We start from the raw sequence: 13,834 nt of genomic DNA, 5'->3' as shown, positions 1-13,834 counted from the left end.
TGTTCCAGTCACTTAACTTTTGTCTGCCTCAGTTTCCTCATCTGTAAAGTGAAGATTATAGTAGCACTTGCTTCCCAGGGTTGTTGTGAGGATAAAATGAAAAAAATATTTGTAAAGTCCTTTATAAACCTTGAAGACATATAAATGCTAAATATTACTATTCTTAAAAAATTGGAATCCCAACAATTCCATTATATCACTCTTGTTTTGGTGCATCAGTACAGGCCAGCCCTCAATCCCACCCCATGCCAGAAATATATTCCTTTCTCATTGCCACCTATTGAAATTCTTCTCTTCCTTCAAGCCCCAGGGTAAGTGTCATCTCCATGAAGCCTGAAAATTTTCTCCCTCCTTAGATTTTCCTAGATCACTTTGCCTGAAGCTCTCCTTCATCCCCATCACCCTGTCCTTGTATCACACTTGTCCATGGGTTTCATATTTCCCCCTGACCCCAATAGACTATAAATTCCCTGAGAGTACTGTGATGTTAGCCTTTATAATCCCAGTGTCTAATAGGGCACCTTGCACATAGTAGATAATAAATATTTGCTGAGATTAATTTAATTTTATTATGACATTTTAGAAAAATAAATTTTAAGCTGGCTTTTTGTATGATTTTTATAAATCTCTGGAGTCTGCTTGAGAGATGAAAATCTTTGTAACCTGCCTGTGCTTCTGGTGTCAAGTCACTCTGTTCCTGACTTTTTGGTGGGCTTATGTCCTTCGTTCAGAGAACAAGTGAACCTTGGGGATGATTCTATAACCAGTCACCTGTTGTGTCACCTTTGCATCAGACTGAGTAAGAGAGTATCAGAGTTAGGTGCCCCATATGGCTTTGCTAAAAAATCACATCCACATGGACTTTGGTGAAATGCAGGGCATGGTCACAGCAAAATGGACTCAAGGAGATCTTACTGCTTCTGAAGCACACTGACCTATCACTTCTAGGGCAGGATTTTTAACCTTAACAGACCCCTTAGATTTCAGGGAGTTTGAACGGGAACTTGGATGGGAAAAAACCAATATCTTTATTTTCACTATCCTTTGGTTTCCTTTGTAACTCTATGCATTTTATTTTATGCATTGAAAACACTATTCTGAGATAAGGTTCATGGCTTCACCAGACTGCCAAAGGGGTCCATGAAACAGAAAAAACATTTAAAACCCCCTGGTCTTGAGAGAAAGCTTTTTGGACAGAAATTTGCATTGTTAAGCTGTGATGGATAGGTCACTGGCATCATGGTCAGGCAGGACTGAGTTCAAATCCCACCTCAGGCACTGCCTAGCTGTGTTACTCTAAGTCACAACCTCTATTTGCCTCATCTTCCTACCCTGTAAAATGAAGGGGTTAGACTGCATCAGCCCTAAGGCCCCTTCCAGCTTTAGATGTATGGCTTCTTGGACAAAGGAGAATACTAATGGAAAAAGCCTATGGGATTCTGACAAAGAAAGACTCCTTTGGAGGATTCCTGTGCCACTGGGGTTGACAGCAGAGGAGCCAGACAGCCCTGTGAGCCCTTGTATATAGAGATTACAGCTTCCAGGGGAATGGGCCAGCAACTTCTAACATTTCATCGATATTTTTCTTAATTCCCTGCAACAGTTTGGAGTACCCTGGCACGTGAACTCTTTAGGAGTCTAGCATTCAGCTTGCTCCGTGCTGGTTGGTAGGATCAGAGAGAAGTACTGCAGTGACCCATCACTCAATAAGTCAATTAACAAGCACTTATGAAGTGCTTACTATGAGTCAAGCTGTGTGCTGAGCTCTGAAGATACAAACACCACAACAGCAGCAACACTGACAACAACAGTGCCTAGACCACCAGGAGAAGCTACGCAGAAGGTGGGGCGTGTGTGCCTGTTTTATTTTAAGTGAATCTTAATGTGAAATGCAATAACGCTAGATTGGATGACTCTTAATACCCATTCATTCATTTATTTTTTAATTCATCCAGAAAATATTTATTAATCACCTATCACGTACCAAGAGAGAGAAAGCCTGGACGTTGAACAAGACAAAATTTAGACAAGTCAGTCCTTGCTTCATGGAATTTATAATCTAGGATGGGATTATAGCATATACACAGATTATAGAACTACACAGCATTTCCTAACAAGAGCATTAAAGAAATACAAAACGAAAATGCTTTGTGATGTTCCTTTTAGCATTGAAGGTCAAAGCTTCAGTAAAGGCATTTACTCTAATGAGAATCGCTGACAAACTGGCTTGTAAATAGCATTTCAGGGTTTTCAAAGATCTTTTCAAAGCCTCCCATTGGAGCCTCCTAATAATCTAGTGAGGTCGGTTCATTGTTATCACCCCCCAGTTGATTAAGCTGAAGCCCAGAGAAGTAGTGCCAGGACCACAGATCATAAGTTTAGAGCTAGAAGAAATATTAGAGATTGTCTAATTCTCCTACCCTCCCCATTTTACAGATGAAGAAACTAAGGCCAAGATAGGTCGAGTAAAAGTGCATACAGCAAGCATGTGACAGGGACAGGGCTTGGATCCAAATCATCCTGATTCAAAAGTCTGTCTACAGGAAGTTAGTGTTCCCTGAAGCTGGTTGTAGTACATGGTTTAGGATTATTTTAGGTTTATTCAGCATGGGCCAAATTCACTCATCACTTTGGTTGCTTTGTCTGAAAATCCACATCAGCTTAGTTCTAGCTTAACCTTGGTCCCCCTCAGCCTTAAATGTTCCCCTCAGTCACCTTTGGTAACATCATAAACTTTTTTAAGACAAGAGAAAAAAATTTTAAGGCTCACATAATCAATACAACATTTTAGACAGCTGGCTTTGAGGAAGTTTGGCTGGGGGTGTTGGCTTACTTTCATGGTTACCACAAGAAAATGGCTGAGTCTTTTGAAAAATCTAAGAACGCATGGTGAGTGAGATCTTTATGGAGAAATGCTGCTTGGTAATTGTGTCAAGATTGGAAGCAAACTCTAATTCTCCTCCTTGGATAAGAAAGACGAGGCTAGGCACCCCAAGAGCATCCTTGTGCTATCACTCGGGATCGTAGATCACCAAGTCAGGAAAGACCTCCGAGGTCAAGGACTCCAATTCTAGCATTTTACAAAGGAAGAAACTGAGTGCCCAAAATCAAAGTAAGTATCATGGGAGAATTGGAACCCAAGTGTTCTCACTTCAGAGAAGTCATTTTCCTACTGTACCATGCTGACTCCTCCAAGTACAGACATAATCCTGGGTATTACGCCCCATTCCTCCAGGACAAAGAGAAAGAGAGCACTTTGGTTCTGACCCCTGACTTACTTGATCACCTCTCTTCCCCTTGCTTCAGAGGGTCCCCTTCCTGCATGGTGACACCAGTTGGCTGTCACACTGAGGAAAACAGAAGTAAACCTTGACTTTCCCTGGGACGCTCCCTCGGAGTTTCACTTCGTATGCCGAAGCACCTAAATGCTTTGCTGGTTAGTTTCAGAAGAACCCAGAAAGTGCTATCAGAAACTGGAGTTTCTCCTGACTTGGGGGTGGGGAGAGGGTCATAACCACAAGCCTTCAGTCTTGGGAGAATAGGCTAGTGGAGGGAGGGTGTTCAGAGCCTCTCAAGGAAGACTTGCTCAGCTTCTTGAAACCTTGACCTGATTTTACTGAAGTAAACTGAATTGCATCGAATTTATTAGAAGAAAAAGATGCAAAAAACGCATACAAGGAGGAAAGTGAAAAATATATACAAAGTAAGAAAAAAGAGATCGGGTGGAAAGCAGTAACACCTGGGAGAGGGGGGAGGAGGACTGGGATCAGGAAAAGCCTGATCATCATCAGCTTCCTATACTAATAGGAAGTGGTACTTGAGTCTCACTTGTTGAGTATGATGGGCTAGAAGGCTATCCAAACTACCCTTCCTCTCCCCCCCCCCCACAGTGAGTTCAAAGGTTTATTCTCTGAACTTTCCTACCTCAACCATTATAGGCTCCTCAAAAGTGTTTTCGTACTTGTCCATCCATCCTCCTCCCCCCACCCCATGTATCCTTCGTAGCCTTCACATCTTTGCCTAATTGGCTGACATGAGGTTGGTTTGGGTACAACCCTATAATTTGTGACTCATCCTTCTCTCCATGGACCAAGGAGACACAGATCATTCCAATGACTGGTGACTCATTTGGACTTGTCTGTTCTAGCCAAAAACTTTAAAGAAAACTGCCCCCCTCTTGTGTACCTTCTCACTCTGACTCAGGTTGTTATAAGCTATGCTTCTGTCTAAGCCTTTTGGTTGAGGTTGGGAGGCCTGTGGGGAGAGACTCTCGGGTGGTGCCCAAGCTCAGTCAAGGCTGCTGGAGCCAATCTGTCCTTGGTATGGCCATTGCAATACCTACCTGGTGGCAAATGCTTGTGTGGAAGACTGAGGTCAGGGCAGGTGTTATACACATTGGATGATTATAGTGGAGGGGGCCCATTGCCCAGGTGGAGGTTCTCCCCACCCTCCCCTTGCTGGGGTTCGGTAGCAAAACTGCTCTTTATCCCTCACCGTACTCTGGCTTAGATCATCATCATCATGGTCATAATAGGGTTGGGAAAAGATAGAGCACCTTTCTTTCCAGGTGCTGGAAACAATCTTGGCAGACCCAGCCTAATTAGAATAGATCCTGAGGTAAGTAGTATGGAGCATGAGGAGAGTTGCTGTTTTAGATATCACCATTCAGGACTATCAGAGGCAGCAGGTTACTGGACAAGGTCTGTTCCTCTTTAGGGAGGATCTGCTCCTTGAGTACAAGGACTCTTTTCTTTTGGCATTTATACTCCTAGTACCTAGGATGGCTCCCAGTAGATGTTTAATAAATGCTTTTGAAATGGATTTAATCTTCAATTCATAGACTGTCAAAATTGGAAGGAGCCTTAGAGACCACCACATCCAAAACCCTCAATGTATAGATTTAGGAAGCTAAGGCCCAAATATCACATTTTTCTAAGGACTCTTAACTAGTCTGACTAGAGTCAGATCCAAATTCTAGGGTTTCAGTATTATCAGCTGTTTTGCCTCCATCTGAAAGAGCAATGCCCTTGGTAGTAAGGAAAACCTGGGTTGATGTCCTGGTTCTGACATTTATAAGCTGTATGATATGATACAAGCCATGTCACCTCTCTTTGCCTCAGTTTTCTAAATGAATGAATATATGAGTGAATGAATGAGTGGAAAAATATTTATTAATCACTTATTGTGTGCCATGGACTGGGGATACAGATACAAAGTAGAGATGTTCCCTGACATAGTAAGAGGGGATGATGTCATTCCCCAATTAATAAATGGTCAAAGGATATGTACAGATGGTTTTCAGAAATCAAAGCTATCTATAGTCATATTTAAAAATGCTCCAAATCACTATAGATCAGAGAAATGCAAATTAAAACAACTTTGAAAAAACCCTCATGCCTATCAGATTGTCTAATATGACAGAAAAGGAAAATGACAGATGTTGCAGGGGATGTGGTAAAATAGGGACACTATTGCATTGTTGGTGGGGTTGTGAACTGATTTAACCATTCTGGAGATTCATTTGGAACTATGCCCAAAGGGCAATCAAACTGTACATACCCTTTGACCCAGCAATATTAGGTCTATACCCCAAAGAGATCTAAGGAAAAGGAAAAGGATCTACACACACAAAAATACGTTAGCAGCCTTTTTCTGGTGGTAAAATATTGGAAAGTGAGGTGATGCCTATCAAATGGGGAATGGCTGAACAAGTTGTGGTATATGATTGAGGTGAAGTACTATTGTTCTATAAGAAACGATGAGCCAGATGCTTTTATTTATTTTAGTAGCAGTTTATTTTCCCCCTAGTTACATGTCAAGAAAATTTTTAGCATTCATTTCTACAAGATTTTGAGTTCCAAATTTTTCTCCCTCCTTCCCATCCTCTCTTTTGAAAATGGTAGGCAGTTTGATATAATTTATATGTGTACTATCATGTAAAAATATTTCCATATTAGTCACCATTGTAAAAGAAGAAACAGAGCAAAAGGGAAAAAATCCATGAGAAAGAATAAAGTGAAAAAATAAGCTTCGATCTATATTCAGAGTCCATCAGTTTTTTATCTGGATATGGAAAGCTCACGCGTCCTTTGTACTTGTCTTGGATCATTATATTGCTGAGAAGAGCTGTCATTCATAGTTGATCATCATACAATGTTGCTGATACTGTGTAAAAACTGTTTTCTTGGTTCTTTTCATTTCATTTTGCATCAGTTTGTATAAGTCTTTCCAGGTTTTTCTGAAATCTGCCTGTTCATTATTTATTATTGCACAATAGTATTCCATTACATTCATATACCACAGCTTGTTCAGCCATTCCCCAATTAATGGGCATCCCTTCAGGTTCCAACATTTTGCCACCCCAAAAAGGACTGCTATAAATATTTTTGGACGTATAGGTCCTTTCCCCTTTTTTTATGATCTCTTTGGGATACAGACCTAATAGTGGTATTGCTGGATCAAAGAGTATGCACAATTTTAACGCCCTTTGCATATTGTTCCAAATTGCTCTCCAGAATGGTTGTATCCGTTCATAACTCCACCAACAGTGCATTAGAATACTTATTTTCTGGTGGTGGAGTGTTTCTGTGTTTCCCTGGGGCTACACCGAAGCACATGGAAGTCTGGCTGCTGGAGGATGCCTGTTTGCCCAGGGCTACGCTGAAGAACATGGTGGTTCTGGAGAGGGAATTGGCAGGTTCCCTTGCCTGTGCTAAGGTACATGAGGAATCCTGGTGTTGGCATCTCCCTGCTCCACCACACTGGGGCTCAAGATCTCCTGCTGGTTTGCTGAGGTGGGGCTTACTGCTGGCTTGCTGGTATGCTTCCTGTCCTGGATGCAATGCCCTCTACTTTTAGCCAAGTGAGACAGACCTTTCTTGCCAGTCTTCCAAGTTTCTTGGGCTAAAAGATTGTTTCACCCCATCTTTTTATTGGTTTTGCTGTTCCAAAATTTGTTTTGGGGCACTCTTTTGTGGTTGTTTGGAGATGAACATGGAAGAGTTACAGCGATTCTATGCTGGAATTACAGAGAATTGCTCACCAGATGCCCTGGCCACAGTCCAACTCAGATTCCTAATCTATTCTCCAAATCCATTGATATATCAAATCTTATTTATGGAGTTCTTCGCTAGAATGGAATCAGCGCCAAGATCTTTGCCACATGAGAGGAGCCTAATGGTGTTCGATAACTTTTCTTCAGTTGGAAGTTCAGCTAGAGAGGGATTGACTTCACCTGAGGCATTCAATCAGTTGCTTCAGTATTGTTTGATGACAATCTGTTGAGAACACTGTGGAAGTGTTCAGCCCATCTCTCCAGGATCATGTCCTTATCGCTGATCAGTGTGCCTCCATTAACACTGAACAGTTGAGATGTACCAGCAGTTTTTTGCCCATAAATAGCCTTCAGGACATCATAGAAGTGCTTTGGATTGTTGCTCTTGGCAAAAAAAACCTAAATCTCATCTGCCTTCTCACTGAGCCAAGAATCCTTTGTCTCCCTAAGCTTCACTGGCACTTTACTTTTGTTGGAGTGAAATGCTGTCTTAGAGATGGACAAGCTGTCCTGCTGGTAAATCCTGTGGAGGTCTTTTTTTTTTAATTTAGTAGCTTCTGAATTTCCCCCAACATTTTCATCAAACCAGTCCTTATGTTTGTGAGTGTTCTGGCCCAGATGACCAAATGTGATGCTGTACAACAGATCTCTGAAATCTGCCCACTTATTTTCTGTTCCACTGTTGCTAACTGTGTGCTGACTCAGTTTTCCCTCCAGGTCAGCAATAAACTTGAGTCTCCTGATAGCTATCTTGCCTTGGGACTGCTGTTTTTGTTGGATACAAATGTTTAGCTTGGAGATGAGTCTATGATTGGTTCATCACTCTCTTCCACACATTGACTTCATCGCTTTCACATTCTGCCCGTCTCTTCTTGCAATATTGTAGTCTACTAAATGTCAGTGCTTGCTGTGAGGGTGCATCCATGGTATTTTGTTGCATCTAGGTAAATGGAAGATAGTGTTGGTGATGAGTAGGTCTAGAGATGCACAAGTCTTCAGTAGTAAGTAACTGTTGCTGTTGTTTCCTACTCCATTCCTCCTAAAGACTCCTTGCCATATCAGATGGTCTATGCCTACTCTGAGATTAAAGCAGTATGCTTTCCAGGAATGTCCATATAGATGATGAGATCGATACACACATTACCAGAGCTAGCTCAGCGTTTGAGAGGTGCCAAAAGGAAGTATGGGAGAGTAGAGGTATGAGGCTGCATACCAAACTGAATGTCTACAGAGCTGCTGTTCTGATCTCATCATTGTATATGAACCCTGGACGACTGCCAACATCATGCCAGAAAATTGAGCTGCTTCCATTTGGACTGTCTTAGAAAGATTCTGAAGCTCACCTGGCAAAAAAAAGTTCCTAGACACTGAGGTCCTCTCTTGAACTGAATTGCTAAGCATTCAAACTCTACTGCAGGGATCATAACTCTCTGGACAGGCCACACAATCTGTGTGCCAAATTTATGTTTACCTAAAAGACTATTTTGTGAAAAACTCACACAAAGTTAAGTGCTCACACATAGGTGAGAAGAAGTACAAAGACACTCTCAAGGTCTCTCCGAAGAACTTTAGTATTGATTGCAAGACATAGGAGACACTGGCACAGGACCACCCAGCATGGCATGCCTACTTTAAAGAAGGTGCTATGCTCTATGGACAAAGCAGAAGCATAGTAGCACAAAGGAAATGTGAGATGTGCATATGTAGAGACACCTCCATCCCAAATGTTCAAACAGACTATTTCCACCAGACCTGCATAGAGCCTTCCCAGCTTGTATTGGACTGATCAGCCACAGAGGAACATACCTTGACCCCAACATCATGATGTCATTTGTTCCCCTTCAAGTGAAAATGATGAACAACAGCAAGTATGGAGAAGGAAAGTGATGAGGAGTAAGAGCTATTTTGGAGCACTTTTCTGGCTAAATTCATAGTTTTTCCCGATTCCTGAAAAAAAATGCTTTACAATTGCTTCATTTTGGTATAGAAATGACCCTAGGGTGCTTAGTGGTTATAAGGTTAGACTTCATATAAGGAAGACCTAAGTTTGAGTTCTTCCTAAGACATTTACTGGTTATACTACCCTGCAAAAGTTACTCAACCTCTGTCAGTCTCAAATTCCTTTTCTGCAAAATGGGTGTGATAATAACCACCTACCTCACAGGGTTGTTTTGAGGATCAAATGAGGTAATATATGTAAATAGCTTTCTAAACCTTAAAGCACTATGGAAATGCTAGCTATTATTATTTATGAAGGCTATGTCAGAGGAGCAAAAGCTGGACCTAGCCCCTAGATAGGTCCGACCAAGCCAGAAAGACTGGATCTGCTATTAGAAGAATAGCCTGGGGCAGCTAGGTGGCACAGTGAGTAGAGCACAGGCCCTGGAATCAGGAGGACCTGAGTTCAAATTTGGCCTCGGACACTCGAAACACATACCAGCTGTGTGACCTTGGGCAAGTCACTTAACCCTAATTGCCCTGCCCCACCCCCCAAAAAGAATAGCCTACCTAAGCTTTTCACAAAAAGATTGGCTTCTTTTTAGCCATGACAACCCATGATAAATCAACAAATCCAAAATGCCCCTCAGTCCTCTGTGACCTCCTTCCTTTATCACAGAGGTGAAGGAAGAACAGTAGAAAAGTCTCATAGTATCATACATCTATGACTGTTAAAGACCTCAAAGGATGATTACCCCATTTTACAGAGGAGAAAATGGAGGACTAGGAAGGTTAGGAGACTTACCCAAAGTTGCACAAGTAGTTAAGTGTTAGAGAATACCTATAAACATTATTTAACTGTGGGGGCTCTAATTATAGGGTTCTTGTCTAATGACCATTAAGTTGGTATACTGCTGAAGAACTCAACCACATCAATACTGCCATTTACCAGGAATGATGAAGGGGATGGCTTCAGAAAAACCCGGGAAGACTTGTGAATTGATGCAACATGAAGTGAGCAGAAATAGGAGAATAATCTATATAGTAACAAGAACATTGTAAGGATAATCAACTGTGAAAGACGTAGTGACTGATCAATGCAATGAGGCACCACAACTTCAAAGGACTCATGATATAAAATACTATTTGCTCTAGAAAAGAACTGATGAACTCATAGTACAGACTAAAGCATATTTTTTCCTTTATTTTTCTTTCCTTCCTTTTGGGGTAGGGAGGAATCATAACTAATGTGAAAATATGTTATGTATGACTGTATATGTATAATAGGTATTGTATTTCCTGCTTTCTCAGTATGGAATGGGGGAAAGGTAGAAGAAGGGAGAGAATGCGGAACTGAAGAGAAAAATAAAATTTTAAAGAATAAAATAGAAATGATTTTAAAATATTGCCATTTACTCTAAAACTAAAAGCAGAAGGCATAAAGAAGTTGCAGGTAAACTGAAGTCTGACTTCCAGGCTCTCTTTGGAGAGGCATTGACTTCACCATGTGCCCAAAGGCAATGAGCAATGTGATTTCTTGGAACACCTGGCTGTCTCATATTGTAGTCCCCAGGATAAGTAAAGGCAGGAACACTATTTTGCATGTAAATTTGTTTCCACATATGTGCTGATGTGTGTTACTAAAGATGATGGAATAGAGAAATTCCACATTGAAGTTGATAATATACTCAAACCAAATCGACTCATACTTTGATACTCAATGACTTCAATGCAAAAGTGGGCACGAAATGGTTGAGGGGAAGGAGTGTAAATGGTAAAAATCCCAGTATAATTTGGGATTAAGAAAGAGACAAAGGTTTATGGGTCATTTGAAAGCTTGGTGCTTGTATATCATGAATACTATGTCTTGGATGTTCATAGTTACTTGCATGTTGGCTTTCTCATTAGAATGTGAGCTCTTTGAGGGCAAAGATTGTATTTCAATTAATCAATCAAACAAATATTTATTAAATACCTACTATTTGTCAGGCACTATGCTAAGTGCTGGAGATACAAAAAGAGGCAAAAGACAAACCCTGCCCTCATGGAGCTCACAATCAAATGGGGGAGACAATAAACAAATAAATAGAGGCAAACTATACATAGGATAAATAGGAAATAATTGACAGAAAGAAAGACTTCTCATTAAGAGAAGTTGGGAAAGGCCTCCTGTAGAATATAAAATTTTAGTTGGGAAGCCAGGGAAGTCAATAGGCAGAGATGAGGAAGGAGAGCCTCCCAGGCATAATGGACAGCCTGAGAAAATGCCCAGAGCCAAGAGATAAAGCGTCTTGGTTGTAGAACAGCAAGGAGACCATCATCACTGAATTGAAGAGGACATGTCAGGGAGTAAGGTATAAGAAGACTGGAAAAGTAGGAGTGGGCTAGGTTATAAAGGGGTATGCATGCTGAGCAAAAGGTTTTGTAATTGATCCCAGAGGTGATATAGAAGAATTGGAGCTTATTGAATAGGGGGGATGATATGGTCAAACCTGTGCTTTCGGAAAATCACTTTGGTGACTGAATGGAGAGTGGATTGGAGTAGGGACAAGTTTGAGGCAGGCAGACCCAGCATAGAGTATTTCAGTAGTCCAGGTGTAAGGTAATGAGATCCTATACTGGAGTGGTGGCAGCATCAGAGGAGAAAAGGAGGTGTTGCAAAGCTGAAATAGACAGGCCTTGGCAACAGATTGGGTGGGGATATGTGGTGAGAGATAGTAAGGAATCCAGAATGACTCCTAAGTTGTGCTTCTGAGGGACTTTATAGTAACAGGGGAGGTAGGAAGTGGAAAAGGTTTAGGGGAAAAGATAATGAGTTTGTTTTTGAACATATTGAGCTTAAGATGTCTACTAGATCTCCAGTTTGAGATGTCTGAAAGGCACTTGGAGATGTGAGATTAGAGGTCAAGGAGAGAGAGGTTGTGGCTGATACGTAGATTTGAGAATCATCAGCATAGAGATGGTAAGCAAATCTATGAGATCACCAAGTGAAGTAGTACAGAAGTTAAAAAGAAGAGGGCCCAGGACAGAACCCTGTGGAACATTTATGGTTAGCCTGCATGGTCTGGATGAGGATCCGGCAAAGGAGACTGAGAAAGAGTGGTGAAATAGGTAGGAGGAAAAACAGGAGAGAATAGGGCCCTGAAAACCTAGAGAGAAGAGACCATCAAGGGGGAAAGAGTGATCAAGAAGCATGAGGATTAAGAAAAGGCCATTGAATTTGACAACCAAGGGATGAATGGTAACTTCAGCAGTTTTTGTGGAATGATGAAGTTTGAAGTTGGATTGTAAAGGATTAAGAAGAGAGGGAGAAAAGAGAAAGTGGAGGCATCTGTTGTAGAATGCCTTTTTGAGGAGTTTTGCCACGAAAGGGCAGAAGGGATATGTCAATGACTATTAGGGATGGAAGGACCAAATGAGGACTTTTTCAGGTTGAGGGAGATGTGGTAGTAGTGAATGAGTCAGTAGTCAGGGTGAAATTAAAAATTAGTGAGAGAATGGGGGTGGCAGAGGGGGCAATCTGTTGGAGGAGACAGAAAGGAATGGGATCTCTTGAGAAGGTAGAGGGCTTACCCTTGGTAAGGAGTAAGGTCAGCTCATCATGTGAGAAAGGGGTGAAGGAGGAGGTAGTGGTGGAAGGCATCTACGTGATAGGAGATGAGGAAGAGGGGAAAAGAGGGAGCTCACCACGAATGCCCTCCATTTTTTTCTGAAAAAATATGAGGGAAAATTCTCAGCTAAGAGGGTGGGGGGAGGGTGAGCCAGGGGAGGTTTGAAGAGGGATGAAAAGGTTTGGAAGAACCACTATGGAAAGTGAGATAGTGAATTGATAAGGCAGGTATAGAAGGACTGCATAACAGCAATAGGCCCAATTGAGGTCGCATAACATTTATTTGTAGTTGACCCAGACAGAATGATTGCATGACTTCCTTCACTTTAGTGGCTGAATGCAGAATTGATTGGAGTGGGAAGAGACTTGAGGCATGCAGACCCACCAGCAGGCTATTGCAATACTCCAGATGTGAGATGATGAGGGCCTGCACTAGAGTGGTGGCAATGTCAGAGGAGAGAAGGGGCACATTCAAGAGATATTACAAAGGTAAAATCAGCAGGCCTTGGCAACAGCTTGGATGTGAGGAATGAGAGATATGGACAGTGTAAAACTGAATTGATTCACTAAGGGGTCAAGATGAGAAAAAAAAAGGAGAGAGTAACTAGTACAAGAAGGATGGCCTGGGAGACAATTGAAGAGTCAAGGGTTGTGGTTCAAATGAAGAGTAGGGTTTTGTAAGGGAAAGCAGAGGGAGAGGTGAAAAGTCAACAGGTTATATTCAGAAAATGGGATTTTGGAATTCTTGAAAATGGAGGTGATATGTTTTTGGGTGATGGCAAGATCAAAGATGTGACCGTCTTTGTGTGGAACTGAGGTGGGGTGGAAGAATGGGTCATGGGAAGTGAGTTAGTAGAGGAACTAAATAGTTTGGGTGTTTGAGGGAAAGTCAATTTGTATGTTCTTTGTCTCTCCAGTGCTTAGAACAGAGCCTGGTACATAATAGGTGATTAATAAATGCTTGCTGACTGACTGAAAAGAAGAGTTGGAAGTTACTGTGATAGGTACCAAACAACATCATAACAAATGCAGTTGGCTTATATTTTAACAGACAGGAAACACCTGGTTACTGATGTGGGAGCCATTTCAAAATCAGCTGTCTGTGTGCAGTCAGGTTATTGAGTGGTTAGAGCAGAGATAAAAGAAAGGGTAAAGATAAGAAGAAGCAACAGCTCCAATCCAACCTAATTAAATACGTAGCTAACTCTGAAAAATTAGAAGTGGATTAAAGC

This window comes from Trichosurus vulpecula, chromosome 3 (assembly GCF_011100635.1).
Source record: "Trichosurus vulpecula isolate mTriVul1 chromosome 3, mTriVul1.pri, whole genome shotgun sequence".
NCBI lineage: Eukaryota > Metazoa > Chordata > Mammalia > Diprotodontia > Phalangeridae > Trichosurus > Trichosurus vulpecula.
The sequence above is the reverse complement of the archived record's forward strand: the minus strand, read 5'-3'. Positions refer to the sequence as shown.